Source organism: Coregonus lavaretus, assembly GCF_964263955.1.
Source record: "Coregonus lavaretus genome assembly, chromosome: 29".
NCBI classification, from domain to species: Eukaryota; Metazoa; Chordata; class Actinopteri; order Salmoniformes; family Salmonidae; genus Coregonus; species Coregonus lavaretus.
The window spans coordinates 31,767,678-31,783,140 of NC_140016.1; the positions used below are offsets into that span (position 1 = coordinate 31,767,678).

Genomic DNA, 15,463 nt, shown 5'->3' on the forward strand with positions numbered 1-15,463 from the left:
CAACCAATATTGTTAGTGGAGGAGGAGAGAGAGTGTCAAGTGACACACACAGCATCTGATTTGATTTTAGCTGCCGGTGATGGGCAGGACCCGCAGGAGGTATTTTTGTAAATTAATTTGATCAAGCTATGTAGCCTATTGATTCCTTCTTGTTGAATAAATAAAACAAAACGTGTTATTTTAGAGTATGTGTCTAATTATCTTAGCTGGTATGCTTGCTGGCAAGGTTTCTAGACTTTTGAAAATAAAAAAAATGGTTGAATTCTTGGTTTATGATAGCTGCAGTGAGCTCCAAAAGTATTGGGACAGCAACATTTTTTTTGGGGGGGGGGGGGGGGGGCTCTGTACTCTGGCACTTTGGAATTTGAAATGATACAATGACTATGAAGTTAAAGTGCAGACTGTCTGCTATATTTAATTTGAGGATATTTTCATCCATATCAGGCGAACGGTTTAGAAATTACAGCAGTTTTTTTCTTCAGGATTGTCCGTAATCATGGTAGCATCCACATTAATGTAGAAATGTTTAGAAACATATTCTATTCTTATGTACAATAAAAGTGACTCCAAAATGACACAATACATTATTTATCATTCATTTCTATTGGGCATAAAATAATCACAAGCTTAACGTCGTCATTGCGTGCTATGGATATGGGACCAAATACTTCACTTTTTACTACTTTAATACACATAAGTGAATTTGTCCCAATACTTTTGGTACCTTAAAATGGGGGGACTATGTACAAAAGTGCTGTAATTTCTAAACGGTTCACCCGATATGGATGAAAATGCCCTCAAATTAAAGCTGACACTCTGCACCTCACAGTCATTGTATTATTTCAAATCCAATGTGCCAAAACAACCAAACATTTTTGCCCCCTCTAAAATAATGGGTGCATGACGCCCCTGTGCACACCTGTCTGCTGTGAGAGAATTCATTATCAAACACCAACAGTAAGAGAAAATATGATGATTTGTATTTGCAATACACCATCAAAGCAGACATAAAAAGAGTCAACTATATGAAATATTCAGCATAGAAGAGTTACGAGCAAAAAATTATGACTGGAAATTGTCGTTCCAACGCATGACATATTGTAAAACGTGTTTTTCTAATATCTAGAGAAGTGTTACGCTTGTAGTGACAGTTCTGTTGGCTGTTGTGAATTACGAAACACCTGAGTAGACTTTGCTTTCTTTCAACCCCAGACAAAAATACTAAAGCAGGAAAGAAAGTTTGAGGGAATGTTTTGAGTTGCTTTAAACAGGTGTTCTCAGCAGTGGCGTAACACAATTAGTGACAGACAGTGGTCTCAAGACTGGCGGCTTTGCAGACAAAAGCCTCTCCAGGACTGTGGCATCACCTTTTACAGGGTGCGACTGTGCACCATTTTGCCGCCGAGCGCTGCACATCATGAAATGGCCTCTGTTTTGACAAGCCTTGGTGACAGAAAAGCTGCCTTCCTCAGAAATGGCCGAATGAATAAAAGATAAATGGCTGCTAGCCTAGCCCAGGGGATATGAAGGTCAGTGTCATCAAAAGCCCTGAACACACACGGACAGACAGACACACACATACACATAAATACGCATGCACACGCACACACTGCAGGCACGTACTCACACACTCTTACGGACAGACACAGACAGACAGACGCACACTCTCTCTCTCTTTCTATAAAATACAAACACAAGTAGTGGGCCTTGGCAGCAAAACAAATTCTAAAACAAATTTAAAATATATATACTGAAGCTGTCAAGTAGGGAGCTTTGAAAAGAATGGCAGCAACTCATAATGTCTGTTAGTCTAGTCTAGTGCTTTAAAAAGAAAAGGAAAGCCGCACACTCTAGGAGCTCAGATGCAATAATTAAATATCCTAATAACCAACGTTTCGACAGACAAGCTGTCTTCATCAGGGTATAATGACAAACAATGCGGGTCACTAGTTTATATAGTGGCAAAGGACACACGCAGGTGTCTGTAATTATGGCCGGGTGTGGCCTAATAGCATTGGCCAATTCACAGATAAAAACAACATACAAAAAACATGGATAGCATATGATCATAGATACTAGTCTAGTCTAGTGCCCCAGCTATGTTGTGAGAAGAGAGCCGTTGTTTAACCCTACCTAAGTTCTTTGTGAAACAATCAAGTGGCTTGATGAACGCATCTCTTCAATACAGTGTGTTCTGAATGGTTGTGAATCTGTCTTGAATTGAAACACCCCTGCATTCAACCAACTTGAACAACACCTACAACCTTCAAATTGTTCATGGTTCATGTTTGCTACCACAACAAGCAAATGCATTCGGAACTACAAAAAGACTCCTGGAGAGACTTAACTAGGTTGTAATAGACCCATCAGCGAGACGCTTTCCCCCTGGAGTGCCTCTGTATAATGCAAACTCCGGCAACATTGTTCATGTCGGAAACGTATGACCACTCCTTGAGGCCCGAGAGACGCCATGTAAAGCAGTCGCCATGGCTGATTGGCCTTTCTGATGGGTTTTTTTTCACAGCCGCCACAGACTACCATTCAGGCATTGCAACGCAGCGCGTGCAACCTTGTTTAAAAAAATGTATTCTGGTCACATCAGGCTGGTGTGGCGCTAAGTGGCTCGCTAAGCTCCACTACAAAAATGAATTGTGATGGACTGGTGTAATAATTTGCAGGTCAGCTCCCCCTTCGAGGATGAGAATATATGGGCGAGCAGACACACGCATATGAACCATATTGACCAGAAGCGGTTGACGGATACGTTTTGGATCCATCACGAGAGGCCCACGCCATAGATGTATTACTATTGACAGCAGAGTGGAATAAAGCAATCAAACAGAGTAATTGTTCACAACATTTGTGGTCCTAATGCTGAATCATGGAATCATGCCTTGTGCAATGGCTTTGCTGCATGGCGAATCTGAAGGAAATCACTTGTCTTTGTTCTCTCACAGTCATCCTTGTTTTTAATTCCCGCAATGATAGATAAAAAGAGGGCCCCACTGAAGACGATAAGATGGAGAAGAGACGCAATGTCATTTTGTCTGGTAGCGGTTAAATTTCAATTCAAATGAAATCCTGTTTCCTTTTTAAGCTAATGCTGTTCAGCTCTCTGGAGAAAATATGATAGAAAATCATTTGACGGTCTATTCAGGGCTTTTGTCTCTTGCTTCCTCATATTTGATTTGAAACTAATACGTTTATTCGTGTTATTCCAATTTACAAAAATATAAACGCAACATGCAACAATTTCAACGATTTTACTGAGTAACAGTTCATAGACGGAAATCAGTCAATTGAAATAAACTCACTAGGCCCTAATCTATGGATTTCACATGACTGGGCAGGGGCACATCCATGGGTGGGCCTGGGAGGGCATAGGTCCACCCACAGGGGAGCCAGGCCCAGCCAATCAGAATTAGTTTTTCCCCACAAAAGGCCTTTATTAGAGACAGAAATATTTAATTCTCTAGCAAAAGCTCAGGTGGACATCCCTGCAGTCAGCATGACAATTGCACGCTCCCTCAATACTTGAGACATCTTTGGTATTGTGTTGTGTGACAAAACTGCACATTTTAGAGTGGCCTTTTCTTGTCCCCAGCACAAGGTGCACCTGTGTAATGATAATGCTGTTTAATCAGCTTCTTGATATGCCACACCTGTCAGTTGGATGGATTATCTTGGCAAAGGAGAAATGCTCACTTACAGGGATGTAAAAATATTTGTGCACAACATTTTACAGAAATAAGCTTTTCGTGCGTATGGAAAATGTCTGGGATCTTTTATTTCAGCTCGTGAAAAATGGCACCAACATTTTACATGTTGCTTTTATATTTTTGTTCAGTATAGTTTACATGTTGGCCAAAATCAACGGGAAAAGCATTGCAATTCTACACATTATAATTGCATGTGATCAATAACAACGATCCATGCATTACAGTGCACACTGCCTTTTTACATACCTCTTTAGCATGTTTCCACTACACATTCTTTACACAGAAAGATACATTTTCGAAGTCAATTTGTACAGTAAACAATTCAGTGCTGATCTAGGACCCCCCTTCCCCCCAGTCCATGTAATCATATTCATTATGATCTTACATGTGAAACTGATTCTAGAGCAGCACTTCTACTCTAGGACGTTTTATGAATACTTGGCCCTAGTCCTCTAGGTCCATCGTCTATGTTGGTTTTCATCCTTGCCTTTAAGACACTGTATTATACTTTGGTAACCAAATGTGTGAAACCTATGTCTAATTAGTAACATAAATAGACCAAGCTAGGGGGACACAAAAGTCAGCAGTACTATGGCCCAAACTGGCATGCTACCTTTTACCATTGTTTTGGAGCATATCAGTTTGGATTCTAGCCAAGGGATTTGCACACCTTGTATAGATCTATCAGCCATTATTCCAAAGTGTAAACAGGATAGTGTGTATGCATGGGGAAGAGTTGCAATGAGACAGTTTATTCAGGTAGAAGAAACATTCACTTCATGTGACACTCTGGCTCCACGGACCTTCATATTTTGAGCCAGGGTTGTTCATTTTCATTTGTTTTGGGTGTGTTCGTTCTGTTGTGTCTATTTCTAGGTTTTGGTTGTGTTTCCCTGTTTGTATTCATTGACTCCCAATCGGAGGTAACGAGTGTCAGCTGTTCGGCTCGTTATCTCTGATTGGGAGCCATATTTAAGATGTAGGTTTTCTTGTGTTAGTTGTGGGTTATTGTTTCCATGTTCTATGTTCAGTCTGTGTACTGAGGACGTCACGGATCGTGTTTTGTTTTGTCGTGTGTTTCTTTATTAATTAAAGTCATGTTCACTTGCAACGCTGCGCATTGGTCTCATCCTTACGACCGTCGTGACAGAATAACCCACCACAAAAGGACCAAGCAGCGCGCCCAGGAGCAGAGGATGGAGTGTCTGGAGAGTCTGGCGAGGAAGTTAGATGCCTGGTCCACGGGGAGGAGAGACCCCCAGAAAATTTTTGGGGGGGGGCTCACGACGTCGGGGCAGAAGGTGTACGGCCCGGAGGAGTGCAAGAGGTTGGCAGATATGGCCGCCAGTACAAGGGGGCTACTGGGTAAAGCAGGGAAGGAAAGTGTTGAGGCACGGCATGTGGTACTGGGGTGTGTAACCAGTTCGGTCCGGCCCGTTCCTAGTCCCGAGGTGCAGCCAGTAGTGTGTGTTCCCCGTACGGTACGGCCTGTTCCGGTCCCTCGCACTAAGTGTACGGTGCGCGTCGCCAGCCCAGCCCGGCCTGTTCCTACGCCACGCACCAGGGATACGGTGCGCTTCGCCAGCCCAGCCCGGCCTGTTCCTACTCCACGCACCAGGGATACGGTGCGCTTCGCCAGCCCGGCCCGGCCTGTTCCGTCCACTCGCACCAGGGATACGGTGCGCGTCGCCAGCCCCGCCCGGCCTGTTCCTGCTCTCCGCACTAGGCGTGAGGTGAGTCCCCAGGGTCCAGCATGCCCTGTTCCGGCTCCCCGCACTAGGCGTTATGGGAGTTCCCAGGGTCCAGCATGCCCTGTTCCGACTCCCCGCACTAGCCCTGAGATGCGTGTCCTCAGCCTGGTACCTCCAGTTCCGGCACCACGCATCAGGCCTACGGTGCGTCCCCAGGGCCAAGCATGCCCTGTTGCTTCTCCCCGCACTAGCCCTGAGATGCGTGTCCTCAGCCCGGTACCTCCAGTTCCGGCACCACGCACCAGTTCTACGATGCGCCTCAGACGGCCAGAGTCTGCCGTCTGCCCAACGGGGCCTGAACTGTCCGTCTGCCCAACGCCGTCTGAACTGCCCGTCTGCCCAACGGCGCTTGAACTGCCCGTCTGCCCAACGGCGCCTGAACTGCCCGTCTGCCAAGCGCCGCAGGGGCTGCCCGTCTGCCATGAGCCTGCAAAGCCGCCCGTCTGCCATGAGCCTACAGAGCCGTCTGTCAGACCGGAGCCGCTAGAGCTCTCCGCCAGACAGGAGCAGCCAGAGCCTTCCGCCAGACAGGATCAGCCAGAGCCTTCCGCCAGACAGGATCAGCCAGATCCTTCTGCCAGACAGGATCCGCCAGAGCCAGCCAGTCAGGTACTGTCCCTTAGTCCGGTGCTGCCCCTTAGTCCGGTGCCGCCCCTTAATCCAGTGGGGTTTAGTTGGGGGGTGGTCATGAGGAAGGGAAGACGTAAGCGGAGAGTGACTAAGGTGGAGTGGGGACCACGACCTGGGCCGGAGCCGCCACCAGGGACAGACGCCCACCCAGACCCTCCCCTAGACTGTTGCTGGTGCGCCCGGAGGTCGCACCTTTAGGGGGGGGTAATGTGACACTCTGGCTCCACGGACCTTCATATTTTGAGCCAGGGTTGTTCATTTTCATTTGTTTTGGGTGTGTTCGTTCTGTTGTGTCTATTTCTAGGTTTTGGTTGTGTTTCCCTGTTTGTATTCATTGACTCCCAATCGGAGGTAACGAGTGTCAGCTGTTCGGCTCGTTATCTCTGATTGGGAGCCATATTTAAGATGTAGGTTTTCTTGTGTTAGTTGTGGGTTATTGTTTCCATGTTCTATGTTCAGTCTGTGTACTGAGGACGTCACGGATCGTGTTTTGTTTTGTCGTGTGTTTCTTTATTAATTAAAGTCATGTTCACTTGCAACGCTGCGCATTGGTCTCATCCTTACGACCGTCGTGACACTTCACCACAATCCACAGTTCACTTTTAAAGGGACGGTGACCGCTGCTGAACTCTCTCCCCTGCTCTAAAAGTATTGCTGTTTTATTTATGTAGAGAAAGAGGAACGAGGCGGCTCAGCGGAATAGCTTGTGTCACGTCCCCGTTCCCCCCATCCGCCAGGTACCGCCTCCGCCCCACCATACATCAAACCACCATGGCATGACAACTCCGCTACCCAAATCAAAGGTCACTGATTGCTATCTTAAAGACCAACTAGAGGTGTCATTGGTGTTACCCCTGAATGGATCCGAAATGGATCTCTGGGCAGCGGGCCGCAAACTCCCCACAGCTGCTCTGCCGAGCCGGGGGACGGCATGACTGCAGCCGTAGCCAGCCCACTACCAATTTGCAGTTTTCTGAGACACAGTCAATGCATTGAATAAGACTCTGGTACAAGACTATAGACATTCTAGACCGAATTGGACATAGAACATTCTCATTCTAGGAACCTACCTAGCTTTCTGAGTCAGAATCAAATTAAAAGACCCGTTGCAACCTGTGATTTTGTCACCTATAACAGCAGTGTAGTTCTGTCCTCACAGATTGTGATTGATACCTCACTCAGCTCCGGGTGAAAAATACTCTTATTCGGTCTGTAGCTCTTCTCTTCGCTCCGTCTCTGTCTGTCTGTATCTCCTTACCGCTTCCTGGTACCTCCCAGTGTGTATTGGCACCCCCAGTTGCCCCTCTATCTTGCTTTTCACACTCCATTCCTTTATCTTCAATCACACACACATGTACACACTCACACGAGCGCCTGCTCATGCACACACACACACACACACACACCCTAACCTTTGAGGGGATCATTATCTGCTAGGAGTCTTGAATCTACCCGTTGTCTAAGAACTAGCATTTGAGAGCCAGTACCATAGAGATCCTATTGAATTATTGTTAGTATTCCTCCACTGCCCCATACTAATTTGACAGCATGTTTCAACATTGCCATCTCTGCTCCAATCCACTCTAATTATGTATCAAACACGTATACAAGCCCAGCAAAGGAAGAAGGGATTCCTTCCTGTAGATCAACCAGTCTTAACTAGTTCAGAACGCTGCCTCGTGACTGCTATCTCTCTAGACAGTGTGAGAGGGCTGAGAGTGTGGTGTTGTATGATTCCATTTACAGGCACAGGCTGATCCCCCTGGTGTTCATTAGGTACAGCTGAACTCCGGTGGCGAGGTTTGTTGACATGATGGAGGACAACCAACCTCAAGGCTCAGGAAGAAGAACTACATCTATAACAGATCAAATCAGCACCAGAGATCCATATCTACAGTATATATGGACTACTGGAAAGGTGGTAGGGGGTAGGCGGGATAACAAGACCACAACTCTGTGGAACAGCCAAGCCCAAAAAAGAAAAAGAAATACCACAGTGACTGATAAAATATAGTTATTTTAACTATGCAACTGTCAGGGAACACTCAGACCACAGATGTACACACAGAAACTCTTGTATTCAGTTATCAGTTCCCAAGGGAATTGTGAGTTTATATAGAGAATTCAACGAGTATCAAACAGTGGCTCAACAGTGGTGTTAAATACAGTGAAGAGAAGATCCGTATGAATGAATTTGTTTGAAACAGTTCCAATTCAACAATATTCAAAGTCCAAGTTTGTTGAGGTACAACCCTGTTCACCTTGGACATAATTCCTCTCGAGGGCATTAAGAGTAAACACACGTAACACATTGGCTTGGGTCTTATGGGTCTGACAATATTTATTCTGCGTCCAAAATGTCCATTGCTCTTACTGATCGTTTGTGTGAAATCTGACCGGCCTTGATATATGATGTAATCTGCGGTATTGGCAGTCCGCTCAGTCATTTTCACACAGACAGTCTTGGCAAGGCCCTCATTCAAACTGATAGAGGAATCAGGGGGGGGGGGGATCTTCAACCAAAGTCTCCCAGGAGAGGCCCTTATGTACTGTCACGTATACTCCCTCTCAGGCCTCTAGGTCACCAGGCTGCTCTTTATTACGCACACCTGTCACCATCGTTACGCGCACCAGCGCCTCATCAGACTCACCTGAACTCCATGACCTCCCTGATTACCTTCCCCATATCAGTCACTCCCCTTGGTTCTTTCCTCAGGTGTTATTGACTCTGTTTCTGTTACGGTTTCATGTCTGTGCGTTGTTCGTGTTTCTTGTTTTGTGTTCCGTTTATTTATTCAATATTCACTCCCTATACTTGCTTCCCGACTCTCAGCACACACTTTACATATACAGATCCTGGATCAGATGGTATTTGGTCCTGATTTTTCTATGTTTAAAAGTGACCTTCAACTTTTCTTTCCTCAAAGTTGTATTATTTTATTTTATTATTGAGGGTAAGTACAGTAGCAAATCAAAGGACTTGTGCTGCGCTCTATACGATATCAATCACAGTTTATTTTACAGTGCCTTGAGAGAAATATCCTGGTAGAGGAAGTAGCCAGTGTCCACAAATTCAATGCATTTCTCTGTGCCATCAAGTTGGGGGTAGATGTACTGTACATAGTTTGAGGTTCGTGCTTCTACGACACATGTATGCAAAATAAAACGCTCTAACTCCACTCACACGCACCACTCTGTCTCTCTCTTTCCTTTTCTCTCTCTCTCTCTCTCTCTCACTCACTCAACTCAAGACACAGCTTCAAGCAATCTTGGCAGCAATTGTTTGGTTGATTTCTCCAAATTGTTCAGTGAGGATAAATCAAGAAACTGAGGGGGAGGGAGATAGAGAACAAGAGAGACAGAGAACTGTAAACAATCTTTGCAATTGAAGCTGATACATTCTTGAGAATACCTCTGCAGGTATTTCAAAGGAAATGTGTTAAGATGGGTTGAAACATGGTGAGAATAGCTCTGCAGGTATTGTCAACATGGACAACTGAAAAGGACGTTTGGACAATTGTGTTTGTTCCTAGTTTGGCCAAAGCAATGTCATTTTGTACAAAATAATATATATCAAAAGTACCAATTATATGATTTTTTCAATTCATCATGACACTTACTTGTTAATTACATTTCACAGATATACTTACTGTACAGTAGCCCTTAATGTTCTAATCAATTACCACATACATACCAGTAAAGCTTTCCAAAGCATAAAGGAAATGAATACCCTTACTTGCCTTTCAAAATGATTCATAAGAAATCACCTGTTTCTGCATTATTTTTCAGGGAACATCAGTTAATGACATTTCCATTCTGTCAACACATTATTCGGCACATCAGGGGGCCGCAACATCAAAAGAAGTCTAAATGGCTAATTTGTCATATTATTATTTTGTGTCTGCCTTCCAACAATCTACACGCATGTTTGATGGAATAATTGCCAATTTTAGGTACACAATGAACATTAAATGAATAAGGGCAGGCTTTGATGCTTAGCCTGCTATAAATACAAGCACCAATCAAAAACAATGGTTATTTGTTTGTCTTAGAGTGAAACCTGTGGGGTTTCTGTCAATTTTGACTTTGTTAGTACAATAAGCAGCATTAACATGCGGGTGAATATATGCAGCCCACACTTTTGATATGCATTTACAATTGATGTGGAGTGCTTCTGTGAGGTGGTTTCTAAACGTGGACGAGCGGCCTAGCCTGGTTAGATGGCCTGCTGGAGAGCATTAATGGAAGGAGATAGATGGTGCGTAAACAAGGCCAGAACCTCTGAAGTGAAATGTGCATCATTATTGCTTTTAATAATAATAATAATAATAATAATAATAATAATAATAATAATAATAATAAGCCATTTAGCAGACGCTTTTATCCAAAGCGACTTACAGTCATGTGTGCATACATTGATCTCACACAGAATACCCCGAATCATCTGACTGTGTGCTTTATGATTTCATTTGGCCCTGTGATGTGTTGATTGAGTCCTCGCACCTCGATATGTGTGGATCTGTAGAGTTCTGAATAGCTAGGGGTAAAACATTTTTTTCCCCAACCTCAATCTAGCAGTGTGTTTTACCACATCGGGTAAAATGGGAATACAACTGTAATTGCCCTGTGGTTAAAGTGGTGAAAGTGTGGGTACCCTCTGATGCAGCAGTCCTCCAAAATACCCACTTTAGGACTTCTGGTTGAACAGTAAAGCTTGGGTAGCACTGTACCTAACATCTTAAGGACTTTTAGCATTGCTACTAAATATTTGAGTGCTTTTCAAACTCTCAAAATCTGCCGGTCCAATTTCATTCGATTCAATTCAACACAACTATATTTATCCCCAGCTGTTCAAGATGACTCTGTGACCACGCTCTCCGTAGCCGATGTAAGACCTTTAAACAGGTTAACATTCACAAGGCTGCAGGGTGGCAGATGGATTACCAGGACGTGTACTCAGAGTCTCTTCACTGACATTTTCAACCTCTCTCTGACCCAGTGTGTAATACCTACATGTTTCAAGCAGACCACAATAGTCCCTGTGCCCAAGAATGCCAAGGTAACCTGTCTAAATGATTATCTCCACGAGGCACTCACACCCCGTGGCTCACATCAACACCATTATCCCAGAAACCCTAGACCCACTCCAATTCGCATACCACCCCAACAGATCCACAGATGACGCAATCTCTATTGCATTCCACACTGCCCTTTCCCACCTGGACAAGTGAAACACCTATACTACCGTTCAAAAGTTTATCATGAAAACATACAGTGAGGGAAAAAAGTATTTGATCCCCTGCTGATTTTGTACGTTTGCCCACTGACAAATAAATCATTTTAATGGTAGGTTTATTTGAACAGTGAGAGACAGAATAACAACAAAACAATCCAAAAAAAGCATGTTAAAAATGTTATAAATTGATTTGCATTTTAATGAGGGAGATAAGTATTTGACCCCTCTGCAAAACATGACTTAGTACTTGGTGGCAAAACCCTTGTTGGCAAACACAGAGGTCAGACGTTTCTTGTAGTTGGCCACCAGGTTTGCACACATCTCAGGAGGGATTTTGTCCCACTCCTCTTTGTAGATCTTCTCTAAGTCATTAAGGTTTCGAGCCTGACGTATGGCAACTCGAACCTTCAGCTCCCTCCACAGATTTTCTATGGGATTAAGGTCTGGAGACTGGCTAGGCCACTCCAGGACCTTAATGTGCTTCTTCTTGAGCCACTCCTTTGTTGCCTTGGCCGTGTGTTTTGGGTCATTGTCATGCTGGAATACCCATCCATGACCCATTTTCAATGCCCTGGCTGAGAGAAGGAGGTTCTCACCCAAGATTTGACAGTACATGGCCCCGTCCATCGTCCCTTTGATGCGGTGAAGTTGTCCTGTCCCCTTAGCAGAAAAACACCCCCAAAGCATAATGTTTCCACCTCCATGTTTGACGTTGGAGATGGTGTTCTTGGGGTCATAGGCAGCATTCCTCCTCCTCCAAACACGGCGAGTTGAGTTGATGCCAAAGAGCTCGATTTTGGTCTCATCTGACCACAACACTTTCACCCAGTTCTCTTCTGAATCATTCAGATGTTCATTGGCAAACTTCAGACGGGCCTGTATATGTGCTTTCTTGAGCAGGGGGACCTTGCGGGCGCTGCAGGATTTCAGTCCTTCACGGCGTAGTGTGTTACCAATTGTTTTCTTGGTGACTATGGTCCCAGCTGCCTTGAGATCATTGACAAGATCCTCCCGTGTAGTTCTGGGCTGATTCCTCACCGTTCTCATGATCATTGCAACTCCACGAGGTGAGATCTTGCATGGAGCCCTAGGCAGAGGGAGATTGACAGTTATTTTGTGTTTCTTCCATTTGCGAATAATCGCACCAACTGTTGTCACCTTCTCACCAAGCTGCTTGGCGATGGTCTTGTAGCCCATTCCAGCCTTCTGTAGGTCTATAATCTTGTCCCTGACATCCTTGGAGAGCGCTTTGGTCTTGGCCATGGTGGAGAGTTTGGAATCTGATTGATTGATTGTTCTGTAGACAGGTGTCTTTTATACAGGTAAGAAGCTGAGATTAGGAGCACTCCCTTTAAGAGTGTGCTCCTAATCTCAGCTCGTTACCTGTATAAAAGACACCTGGGAGCCAGAAATCTTTCTGATTGAGAGGGGGTCAAATACTTATTTCCCTCAATAAAATGCAAATCAATTTATAACATTTTTGACATGCGTTTTTCTGGATTTTGTTGTTGTTATTCTGTCTCTCACTGTTCAAATAAACCTACCATTAAAATTATAGACTGATCATTTCTTTGTCAGTGGGCAAACGTACAAAATCAGCAGGGGATCAAATACTTTTTTCCCTCACTGTACATGAAATGAGTTTGAATAGCATCCCGGAGTCGCCTCTTCACTGTTGACGTTGAGACTGGTGTTTTGCGGGTACTATTTAATGAAGCTGCCAGTTGAGGACCTGTGAGGCGTCGGTCTCTCAAACTAGGCACTCTAATGTATTTGTCCTCTTGCTCAGTTGTGCACCGGGGCCTCCCACTCCTCTTTCCATTCTGGTTAGAGCCAGTTTGCGCTGTTCTGTGAAGGGAGTAGTACACAGCGTTGTATGAGACCTTCAGTTTCTTGGCAATTTCTCGCATGGAATAGCCTTCATTTCTCAGAACAAGAATAGACTGACGAGTTTCAGAAGAAAGTTATTTGTTTCTGGCCATTTTGATCCTGTAATCGAGCCCACAATTGCTGATGCTCCAGATGCTCAAGGCCAGTTTTATTGCTTCTTTAATCAGCACAACAGTTTTCAGCGTTGCTAACATAATTGCAAAAATGTTTTCTAATGATCAATTAGCCTTTTAAAATGATAAACTTGGATTAGCAAACAAAATGTGCCATTGGAACACAGGACCGATGGTTGCTAATAATGGGCCTCTGTACGCCTATTAGATATTCCATAAAAAATCAGCCGTTGCCAGCTACAATAGCCATTTACAACATTAACAATGTCTACACTGTATTTCTGATCAATTTGATGTTATTTTAATGGACAAAAAAAATGCTTTCCTTTCGAAAACAAGGACATTTCTAAGTGACCCCAAACTTTTGAACGGTAGTATATGTGAGAATGCTGTTCATTGACTACAGCTCAGGATTCAACACCATAGTGCCCTCCAACCTCATCACTAAGCTAAGGACCCTGGGACTGAACACCTCCCTCTGCAACTGGATCCTGGACTTCCTGAAGTACCGCCCCAGGTGGTGAGGGTAGGTAACATCAAATCCGACATGCTGACCCTCAACACAGGGGACCCTCAGGGGTGAATGCTTAGTCCCCTTCTGTGCTCCCTGTTCACCCACAACTCCAACACTATCATTACATTTTCCTTACGACACAACGGTGATAGGCCTGATCACCAACGACGATGAGACACCCTTTAGGGAGGAGGTCAGAGACCTGGCAGTGTGGTGCCAGGACAACAACCTCTCCCTCAATGTCAGCAAGACAAAGGAGCTGATCGTGGACTACAGGAGGGCCGAGCACGCCCCCATTCACATTGACAGGCTGTAGTGGAGCGGGTCGAGAGTGTCAATTTGCTCGGTGTCCACATCACTGAGGATCTATCATGGTCCACACACACCGACACAGTCGTGAAGAGGGCACGACAATGCCTTTTCCCCCTCAGGAGGCTGAAAAGATTTGGTATGGGCCCTCAGATCCTCAAAAAGTTATACAGCTGCACCATTGAGAGCATCTTGACTGGCTGCATCACCGCTCGGTATGGCAACTGCTTGGCATCCGACCGCAAGGCGATACAGAGGGTAGTGCGTACGGCCCAGTACATCACTGGGGCTGAGCTCCCTGCCATCCAGGACCTTTATACCAGGCGGTTTCAGAGGAAGGCCCTAAAAATTGTCAGACTCCAGCCACCCAAGTCATAGACTGTTCTCTCTGCTACCGCACAGCATGCGGTACAGATGCACCAAGTCTGGAAGAAACAGGACCCTGAACAACTTTTACCCCCCAAGCCATAAGACTGCTAAATAGTTAGTTAAATAGTTAACCAAATAGCTACCCGGACTATTTGCCTTGACCCTTTTTGCAATATTTTTTTTGACTTATCACATACGTTGCTGCTACTGTTTATTATCTATCCTGTTGCCTAGTCACTTTATTCCTAGTTATATGTACACATCTACCTCAATTACCTCGTACCCCTGCACATCGCATCGGTAATGGTACCCTGTGTATATAGCCATGTTTTCGTTACTTATTGTGTATTTATTATTACTTGTATTATTACGTGTTATTACTTTTGTATTATTTCTCTATTTTCTTTCTCTCTGCATTGTTGGGAAGTGCCCGTAAGTACGCATTTCGCTGTTATTCTACACCTGTTGTTTACGAAGCATGTGACAAATAACATTTGATTTTATTTTATTTAAGTTCAAGTCTTAGATAAACTTTTTGTTTGCACAACTTTAACTACATTCCAAAAGAATAGGCTGGCATATAAAAAAAAAATCATCTTATAAAACACTCCTCTTCCCCTAAATTAAGTTATTCTATTGCCTGTGGGTAGGCTACCTTTCAAAGAACATTGCTGAATTTTTTTACCTTCTGATGCAACACATGACAGTGAGTTTTTACTTCTAAGATTTTAAGACTATAAAAAGAGGGGATATCGTGCTCTACTGACTCTGTCAAAGCTGGTAACCTTCTTCCTGGAAGTGTATGGCAGGCTTTGGCATGGACTGAGGGGGAAGTGCATGTCTAAGGGCCCTTAGCCTCCCTTTATGGTTGGGAAAGTGATGGATTGTCGACTCAACATTACACTCCACTAGCATGTCTAGGCCAGAGTAGC

At 44.4% G+C, this 15,463-nt stretch overlaps 1 protein-coding gene across 1 annotated transcript in view; it reads right to left on the minus strand.

Annotated features, from left to right (window-relative positions):
• The window catches only part of LOC311104630 (follistatin-related protein 5-like), a gene marked incomplete at its 5' end in the record, with an annotated part of 105,792 nt that overhangs the window by 76,579 nt on the left and 13,750 nt on the right, over positions 1–15,463 (minus strand). The gene's annotated exons all lie outside the window — the stretch shown is intronic.